This window comes from Melopsittacus undulatus, chromosome 8 (genome assembly GCF_012275295.1).
Source record: "Melopsittacus undulatus isolate bMelUnd1 chromosome 8, bMelUnd1.mat.Z, whole genome shotgun sequence".
NCBI classification, from domain to species: Eukaryota; Metazoa; Chordata; class Aves; order Psittaciformes; family Psittaculidae; genus Melopsittacus; species Melopsittacus undulatus.
This window is the reverse complement of record NC_047534.1, coordinates 2235409-2245349: the sequence shown is the minus strand read 5'-3', so window position 1 is coordinate 2245349 and position 9941 is coordinate 2235409. Positions and strand designations below refer to the sequence as shown.

Genomic DNA, 9941 nt, shown 5'->3' with positions numbered 1-9941 from the left:
TGGCTTCATCACACAGTGCTCCTTATTCTGGAAGGTCATTTGAGTATCTCATGGCAATTACTCAGATGAATATTGATTTCAGCATCATTCTGCATTTATGTGCCTGTCCAATGTTTTCTGCTAGCACATAGTGAATTGTTCATGGAGAATTGTTCAATAGCTAAAGGGAAGTCTTATGCTTCCATTACTGGGACTGACTCTAAGGAAGGCTGGTGCACATCCTGCCCACCTACATCAAGCAGCAGCTTTACCTTCATGTGATCTCCTTCAGTGTCTCAGTCTAGTAACCTGCCTGCAGCAAGGACCAAGGAGCATCCTGGACTGACAACTCTGAATAACACTGCTTGAATTAAGCAGCTCCAAACACACACAAGAGCTTTATTTTCCCTTTGTCCTGGGTCTGAAATGGGGAACCAACCACTTGCCAAAGACCAGAGCTCAATTGCCAAATATTAACCCATAACCACACACCTCAGCAGCAGCAAACAAGTGAACCCAAACTCTTCAACAGCCCACCAGAATCCCCTCTTACCTTTGCTCTTGTACATTGCCTCCTTGCTGCCAGTCCTCTACTTCTCAGCACACCCCAAACCTCTCTCGATGCAGCCCGAGGTGTTAATGGCCCCAGCAAGCACATGCCCAGATGAAGGTGGTATTGATCACCCTTCTTTGCAGGCTGAAGGGCTGTTAAGCCTCTCCTTTTATAGAAGAGGGACCTGGAGACACTCAGAACTACTAAGCATGGGCACCTGGTGAAGGCAGAAGTAGGCAGGACTATCCTGGATCTGGTTATACATGGGTAGGATGGAGGAAATATGGGAGAGATGGAGTTTGGCTGATTGGGAATACTAGTTCAGAAATATGGCTTAACAACTGAGCAGATACTTCAAATTGACCCTGGAAATGGGATTTCACCTGCTTTTTGAGGAAACAGGGACACAGGGGTGTTCTGGAGCACTATCCCACATTGCATCTCCAAGTGTACCTGATTTGCTTCATCTGCTTCTCTTGATTGAGGGAAAAAACCCACAGAGCCCCAAGGACTTGTCAAGTGCTCAAGCTGAAGTGACAATAAACCTGACAGTCAGTTTTAAAAGGGGATGCTGCCTTTACCTTGCCCTCTGTAATAACCTCTGGCAAAATAAGATGGTCCAAAAGAAGGAGGTGGAAGCTGTGAAGAGGGGAAAGGCAACAACAAGGAGTGACACTTATACTGGGAAGTGCTGGCTTCTGAGCTGCAGGATTGGCCAAGGGAAGGAGGGAACAGTCTGCTGTGGATAAAGACTGGTAGGAGAGGGCCTTTTGCTTATCAGGGCAAGTACAGTATCAAAGACACACAAGGGAAAGATAAGCAAGAACAGTGCCTGGAAAAGTGCAGGATGCTGTGGTGGCAGCTGTCACTTTTGAGGGGGGTTGCAGTGATCCCCAGCCCATATGCAGAGCCATGACAGGAACAGGCACATTCTGATTTATGCAGATGCTTCTTGCCAATTAAGAGGCATCAAATGTGCAGATTTTACACTTGGAAGTCAAATGTATTCCAGGGGATTCTCTTTTCATTAGACATATGATGCACGTCCCTGAATCCTCTGCTGGAATATTTAAATGGTGCTTTAAGAGAGTAGTTCTCCTTCAGCATCAAGTAAATGGCAATGAACTGACAGAGGAATAAAGGAAATATAAATCAGTCCTGCCATGATGATGGTGCTTTTCTGCAGACATCAGCTTCCTATGGCTTTATACGGCCCCTTTGTGTCGGGAATCCTTTTCCATCCTCAGATCCTTGGGGTGATGGTGAGGAAGTGGGTGGCAAGGGATAAGAAGGGGGATTCAGGGTGAGGTGTGACACAATGGGAGGTCGGATCCAGGGACAACAGAGGGAACAGCGTGAGCAGGGAGTGGGAGAGACACCAGGGAGGGAGATTCTGATGAGGTCAGCCCGGGAATCCTCATGCTGTAATGAGCAGGCAGCTGGTTTCCATAGAAACACTGAGATGGGATTTAACACATTAAATGGACACGTTTTCATGTCAGTGTTTAATAAAACCCAATAGAGATACAGTGAGGGAATCCTTATCACACGTGCAGCCTGTGGTTTTCCTCCAGTGTGTCAGCAGCATGCTGGAAAACAAGAAATAATAGAAAATGATTTAAAACCCTTCAGAAATCACTCACAACAATGCCCATGGTTTCCCTGGCTCTGCAATGTACGCATCCTTAAACAGTCAGCACCCAAACCACTCTGTGATACTATGAACAACTGCCCCTCCATGATTTCTCACATCCCCATTCCTGTTGGTGGTGATGTTCAGCCCCCTCAGAGGTCAGCCAGGCCCATGTTGTAAGCAGTAAAACAACGTAAAAGCAACAAAGAAGGGGATTTGTTTCCTTTTCCTTTAAAACCCCAGCGAGACAGCAGCTGCTCTGATGTAACTTGTCCTGTCATCTTCCCCAAAGAAGTGCAAATTAGAGCTGGGAAGGTATGAAATGCAATCATCTTGCCTAAGCAATAGGAGGCTGCTTCAGCAAAAGGAGAACAGCTGCCCTCTTTAAAGGTGTCAGCAAAGCCCTGGAGCAAAGCATTGCTCAGCACAGCTCCCAGGGACAGGCAGTGGGCAAGGGAAACCCACCAGGGTGTCCCCTAAGGGTCCTGGTTAGTTCTGGGCTAGAGGGGAAAGTTGCAGCTACAAACTGCTGCTTGTAAGACAGAGGGAGAGGAGATGGGAACAGCCATCATCAGCCTCAAACCCAATACACTCCCATCTAGCCCCTCAGAACAAGGGGGCTTGTGTGTGTGTTTGCCTTGCTCCATCTTGGTGGATGAATCCTCCTGCTATAGAGCATATCTTTGCTTCTCAGACTGCATTCACAAACCCATGCCACAATACCCTGCACCCTCACTGAGAGCTGGAGGAGGGAACCTCTTCCTCTGGCAGACATATGTGGCATAAAGACCTCAAAGTTCCTCAGGACATTGCTGTTTTCTGCCTTGATTCAGCACAGCTCTCCCCATGACTCAGTGTAGCTCCCATCCCACACCCTCCAAGATGCAGCATCAGCAAATGGGACCTTCTTGCTCCAGGTTCTTCCCCGAGCTCACACGCTTTGGGTGGCACCAAGGTCCCCTCCGCAGGCACAAGCACACATGAGGGGCTGTAAAGAAGGACCAAGTAGTCTGAACATCGAAATGAGATCTGCTTTCCAGCCATGGGCAAAACCACTTGGAATAAAAGCTAAGTGGCTCTTTTGCAAGAATCATTTGCTAAATTACAGTATCTCTAGAATTGTCCAGGAAATCAAATCATGTAATAAACTGTTGCCAGAAGCAAATCCCATTCATAAGGATGAGGGTTACAAAACTCAATCCAAGAGAACAACTTTGTTAGAGGTCTTGTCTCTGCAATGGAGCAAAGGAGGGGACCATCCTGGGCACAGCACGAGCTGCTTCTGTCCCTCATCCCTGGCACATCCTATGGTGTGCATGGGACTCCAGCTCAGTCCCTGGAAAAAATGAGGCTCGGGTTTGCTATGAGTGTGCTGGGTTCAGCACCACCTTCCTCTGATGGCAGGTAAACATGGGAGTGGGAAAGCTTTTTGCAGGAGGCATTGCTTTACAGTACAGGTGATCATAAGAGCAGCATAAATCATCTTTTCTTTTCACCATAAAGGTGTTTTACACCATCCAATGAAAGGCTCTGAGATAAACCCGTTTCTCCTGGGTGATTTCCCTTGCTCTTCTCTTTCTGTCGGAAGTCATTCCAATATTTTACTCTCTGAGTAATAAAAAATACATAAGGGCTTGTGAGGCAATATTATTTCAGCTGCTTGCTCACTGTATGAAGGAATTCAGAGCTTCCCTTTACACTGGAGAGAAAAACATGGACTCAAGCACCATGGGAATAGGTCATTTACTTGGGGTTGCCACAAAGGCTCTGGGCAACCAGGGAAAGCCAAGCCAGATTTCTGTCCCTAAAGACCATGGGTAAGGCATCGCAAAGCCACACTTCCATTTCTTCCTCAAAGTATACATGAAACAAAGCAAAAGGGAGGTGAATAAACACTTCCGTGATTATGAACTAAGCTCTGTCCTTTCAAACACTATATGCTTAAGTGGTCCCAAGTGGAACGATGTATCTTTCTCCTGGTGTTAACAGCAGCAATAAATCTACAATTACTTTATTACTCAGCCCTTCTAAAAAATGCATTAAGCCCTTCTAGCAAATTTGAGTTTTATAAAACAATTACTTGATTCTGACCTTAGAACGAGTCCAAGTCGAATGAGATGTCGCTGGATGCTTTTCAGCCCCCACATGTTTCATTCTGAAACTGATCTTCTATTCCTGGTGTCACCAGATATTCCTTTAGTTAAAAAGAGTGGGGCATGTCTGGGGTAAGTATCAGCGAAAGGACTTATATGGAACTAGAGGTCCACATGAGAAAGGCCTGCTTGTGTTCAAGGAATGTGTGTGTGTGTATGTATATAAGCATATATATGCACACACACATACAAACCCCCCTAAAACTACTTCTATACACATCTTTCAGAAGTCCCTCCTGTTAGGTGTAATGGTATTTTCCCTTCTTGCGCAAGAACAAAGGGATAAAGAGCCCCCCAGGAAACAAACATCCCATTATGTCATGCAAAGGCCTCATTAATAAAGGATGAGCGAAAGGGAGAGCAGGAGATGCAGGAAACAGGAGCAGAGGAGCCTAATTACACCATTCTCCAAAACTCCTCAGGAGGCACTGGCTAAGGTGGTAAATACTTTATGAGGGAGCTCCCTTTCTCTCCATGCTTCTCCTTAGGCCCTCTCCTGAACAAATTACTTGCTTTGTAGAGGGATACACTGCTAATTTTAGCTTTATTGGGCTTTGCATGCAAAGCAAGGGATGTTCCCTGGATGACTGGCAAAAACATTTTGGTTCCTATCTGATAGCTGTGTGATAACCTGGCAAATGTGCCATCTTGGATACAGGGGGAATCCCCCTCATTGTGTGGTCAGGGATGTGGCAGGAGCCATCCTCAGCAGCTGGGGACTGCACAGTTCTCTGTTTGTGTCCTCCAGTTCCTATTGCTCAACCACTACCTCTACTGTACACATAAATCATCCCATCCCATCCACGTGCTTGGAAAAGAGGAGGCAGTGGAAGTAGCTACTGAGGAATTAAAACTGTTTAGATAGCACCAAATAAATATAGAATAAGAGGGAAAGAAGAGGAGGAGGAAGAAATACTCCAGCCTCCCAAATTAAAGTCAGCTGAAATCCTTCTCTTTTCCTGAAAGCATTTGCAGCTCTAATGGAACAGATCTGGAGCCAGCCAGGTCGCAAAGGCAGTGCCTGTGCATGGGAACGTGAGCTGTGGAGCATGGCTGTGTAGGCAGATGCACCGAGAAGCTCAGGCAGCTCTTTCCCTGACCTGCCCACTGCTAATGAAAGGAGTAGAAGGGGCTTAAAGCAGCCAGCACAAACTGGCTATAAATTGGGGTTTCAGCATGTTCCCTGGGGCCTCAGCATCCAGCAGCAGTTTCAAGGCCAAGGCCAGGCTGAGGGAGCATATGTGGGCTTCAGCACAAGGCTGGAAAAAGCTTCTTCTCCATAAGTAGCTGCCAACAGGCTCGGAAGAGGATGGGCTCAGGCTCACCACTGAGCCCCACCTGCATTGAACCACAAGGCTGGGGGAGACTGTGCAGGTCTCAGTTTCCCCACTGGAAGCTCTGACAAACTTCTCCATCTAAGCAAGGAGTTGAACCAAGGGCCCAGCTGAACCCTTCCCAGCAGCAGGAGTCTGTGGAAAGGTACAGACCAGTAGTGGTGGGTCCGTGGTACCCAATCCATCAGCCCACACTGTGCATCCAGGGACCTCCTATTCCCTCTCTCTGCTTTGTTTCCTATTCTTTTGAGAGTATGGCTCTTTGATATCTGTCAAAGAGACTTTCTCTAATAGCAGAAAGGAGAAAGCCTCAGGGGTATCAGCATCCCCCATCCTATCTTGATCTGTCTGCTTTGTTAACAGGCTGACACTTGCAGACCAACACTGACCATTTTGGGCATGATCCTCCCTACACTTTGTTCTGAATCCCAAGAGATGGAAGATGCTACACACCAAACAACTGCCTGAAGCACTGGGGCAAGACACCCACCAGACCCATGGGACTAGTTGCTGCTTGGCAGAGAAACCTGCTTCAACCCCACCTGCATGGCTGAGAGTATTTCAGTTCTACAGACTGTGATTCACCTTCTTACTACCTGTGTCCTGCTTCATCCATTGCTTTTTAGGCTTCTCAGATGTTTCATCTTCATTTGTCACCTCTTGGATTTCAGCACACAAAGTTCCAGCCCTGGGATTGCATGGAGCTGGTGGCATTCCTGTCGCACCCAATTCTTGTCCCTTTGCCATGGCAGGTGCTTCCCCCTTCAGCAACATGGCACAAAGGAAACAACACAAAATCAGCCACTGCAAGAAGTACACAACATTTTTAGTGCATTCAAAGTGTATTTTTCCTTTCCTCTTTGAAAAATACTAAGGAAAGAAGGAATTGGGACAACAATTTGATCCGTGTGTGCCCCCCCTTGCCTTTTGTGCAGGGATTTCTGCAGCAGATCCTCCCTGAAGCTTGGTTCATCCAAAGGACTCCCTAACTGAGATGTAACATTTCCCTTGACTCAGAAAATCCTCACTGATCTTTTAACAGGATTTCCCATGGGTTGGCTATAATGGGGATTAAATAGGAAAAACCCATCCAGCTTTTCCTTTTCAGCTATGGGCACTTGCTCAGTGCAGTGTCCTTTTGTGCTAGGGAGGACATTTGGGAGCTGTGAGGTTGCAAAGCAAAGAAATGGTTTGATTTGCAAATGCACACTGAATCCCTGTAAACTCCTGTAAGTTTACAGCTTTCTGTGCTAGACTGAAGAGCTGGCACTGGAGAAGGCATTGTACCTGACTGCAAACTGATATTCCACTGATGTTCCACCTGCCTTTTCACTGATGTGTACAGGCACAGATTATGAAGAGCAAGCCTTTTCATGCTGATAGCATCTCCTCTTCACTGTATGAATAATAACTAAGAACTAGTAAGGGATGAATTTTCTCTTCCATCCTCATTCCCATCGGGTCTCCATCTGAGCTGCTGTCCACCATTGCCTGGACTCCTGTCTGATGTACACCCCTCCAATAACACCACATGGGCATACTTAGAGCTTCAAGAGCTTTCAGCAAAAGTGTCCTCTCTGCTAAACCCAGGGCCAACATGATGGGTCAGAAGTGCATGGTGGGGTGGGATTTTAGGACTAGAGCAGCCACAGTGCCCTGGATGCAGCCAGACCTGAGGGACCCTTGGTGCCTGCACACTGAAGAAAGGCACAGACACCCAACAAGAAACCATCCTACTGCACTACATGCTCTGGGGAACCCCCATCAAGCCCCTTCTGTGATAAAAGACACGCTCAGGGCAGGGAGGAAGGCAGCATGTGCTTTCCCCCTCCTTGGAGCCCTCATAAACCCAGAGCTGTGGGACACAGCAGTGTCCTGATGCAGAGCTGACCCCACCAAACACATCAGAGACAGCAAGGCACTGGGACCAGTCCTCAGCTGTGAGCCTGACACAGGATGTTATAAACCCTCCTGATTCTGCCCCAAAGTCCACTCCAGAAACCTTCATTTCACTGGACCTACCCCAAAGCACAGCACAACCAACTGTTGCTTTTACCCCGTGTGCATCAATAGCTAAAAATCACCCACCAGCAACAGCCAAACAGCTCCCCACAGCTCCAATCCCTGTGCTACAATTACACTTCAGGCCAGATGAAGAATTCATCACTATAGCCTGGTTATGCTCATTAATCCCCCCGAAAGCTTTCCTTGTCTCTGCCCCTTCTCCCCCCTTCGCTCTGAACAGGAGACAGAGAGGAGGGCTGGGACGTCGCCAGTCATGTTCATTCCCTTCCCTCTTCGAGACAACTAATGAGATCTGCGTAGGCGAATGTCTCCTGCACTGTGTTGGATCTACTCTCACATGGATCGAGGCATGTGATGGGAGCACCGTGGGGAGGGAATGTGGATGTCCGTGTGCTGGATGCGCTCGCACTGAGCCGGGGGCTGTGTGCACACAGCGGACGATGCAGCGCTGTGCTCTCCTCCCTTAAAGGTTAAGCTAATCCATTATCCTCTTTATTAGGCTGTTGCATGCTGGAATAGCTGTGCAGAAGGGGAGGGGGGTGTCTCTTCCCCTTATTGGAGCTGTCAGAGGAATGAACTTGATAGGATTCAAGCTTTAAACCATCATTCTCCCCTCTCCCGGATCTCTACAAACATGCTGCCAATTCTCTATCCTCCCCCTCCACAAAAGCACCCAGAAAGGAGCAGCAGTAAAAAGCCTTTTTGAATGCTTGAACACTGGTGATACCAGCTCCCAGGCTGGGAGCAAGTTACACACTCACAGGAATACGCATCCGATACTGATGTAAGCTACACATTGCTTCTCACTGCTTTGCTCCCCCAAAGAAGCCTTTTCTCCGTGTTAATCTGTCCCTCTCCCCCTTGGCAGGCTGGAGAGATGAGCTCTGCAGCACATGAAATGAGCTGGGGAGGTCTCAGACCTTCCCATCACAGACATGCAGCAGGAACCAGAACCCACCGAGAACCTCAAGGAGGAGGTTTGGCATTCTAATAACACTGACTTTATCATATCAGGGACAGGAGGAGATGAACAGCTTCAACCCATTGGAAAAGATGGATACCTGATACCACAGAAGAGAACAGGCTGAACACCCGGCTGCTCATTTCTAGACATATTTAAATCAATCACAGCCTTGATTTCTGGAGACAAGTGGAGGGTTGCTTAGGGCTGATTGGTGGCTTTCTGTCACCATGATTTTGTTTTGATTTTCAAGCTCTCAGCCTCTGCAGAACACAACATTTCCATAAGAATATTTTCCATCAGTTTTTCATCAGGAAAATCAAAGCACAATTTCCACAGGATCAGGTTAACACTGAAACAAACCCAGTGGTTTTTTTTCCCCTTCAGCCCAACACTCATTTGCTGCTTGGAAACCTCATGGACATCTTCATTTGCCAGTCTCCACGACTGTCACTTCATGCATCCCTCACAGCCTTTGGTATTTACCTGGGTATGAATTTGTCTAGATCAGTACCTATTTCCCCAGACTCTCTATTAAAAGCAAGAGTTAAAGTTTTATACTTAATGACCTAAGAAACAGGACACCCAGCAAAAAAAAACCCATTTATACAAACCCCCAGTGAATGCTTCATCTAAAAATAAGCTCATTTCCTGCAGTTAAACCTCATACCTGCTGCCGGAAACCTGCATCACGCTGCCAGCAAGATATCAATCTCACAACACAAACAGCACCTTTGGCTTTTGGAAGCTATTTGGAGATCAGGGGGTGGATCCTAAGAGGTTACATAAACCATCCTGGATGGACTACAAATGAAAACATACGTGGCAAAGCCAGCGCGTATCAGAACCGGGTGGATTATCCGCCTGTGGTCAAACAGCAGGAATCCATTTACTTCCATGGAGCCCTGTTGATTCATAGTAGCTGATCCATGTTTTCCCTTAAGAAGCCTTTAATTTCAGTCAGTGTGAAAACAGCAGGAGTTTTTAAGTCAGATGTGGGGTTAAAGGCTCTACCCATCACCAAAAGCTTAGGGGAGGTGAGGCATTAGGGGATGCTCCTGTTGCAGAAGGGTGGATTTCTCCTACAAAGATTGTCCTTTTCCATGTGCCTCTGGTGGGCTTCTCACAGGAACAAAATCACCTTCTAACAGAATTAGCTATAGCCTAGCTGGAAAACGTGAACGTGCCGTTTCTTTAGGAGGCACAGTACCAAGTTCCTTTACTCAGATCCCAGCACATACCCAAGTACAGCTGCTCTCTTCCCTTCCTTCAGTTCACTCTGTAATTATATCACATAAAAGCA

The 9941-nt window shown here is 47.2% G+C and overlaps 1 long non-coding RNA gene across 2 annotated transcripts in view; it reads right to left on the bottom strand.

Moving 5' to 3' along the window:
* Positions 1 to 2041: 2041 nt before the first annotated feature.
* The window catches only part of LOC115945835 (uncharacterized), a 64478-nt gene continuing 56578 nt past the window's right edge, over positions 2042 to 9941 (bottom strand). Inside the window, exons 8-9 of one of the 2 annotated variants that reach the window (XR_004549914.1) lie at positions 6249 to 6414; positions 2042 to 4359 (exon numbers count right to left, since the gene is read on the bottom strand). This is a non-coding gene — a long non-coding RNA (uncharacterized lncRNA). The remainder of the gene's footprint in view (positions 4360 to 6248; positions 6415 to 9941) is intronic. The other variant, XR_004549915.1, reaches the window with a different exon arrangement.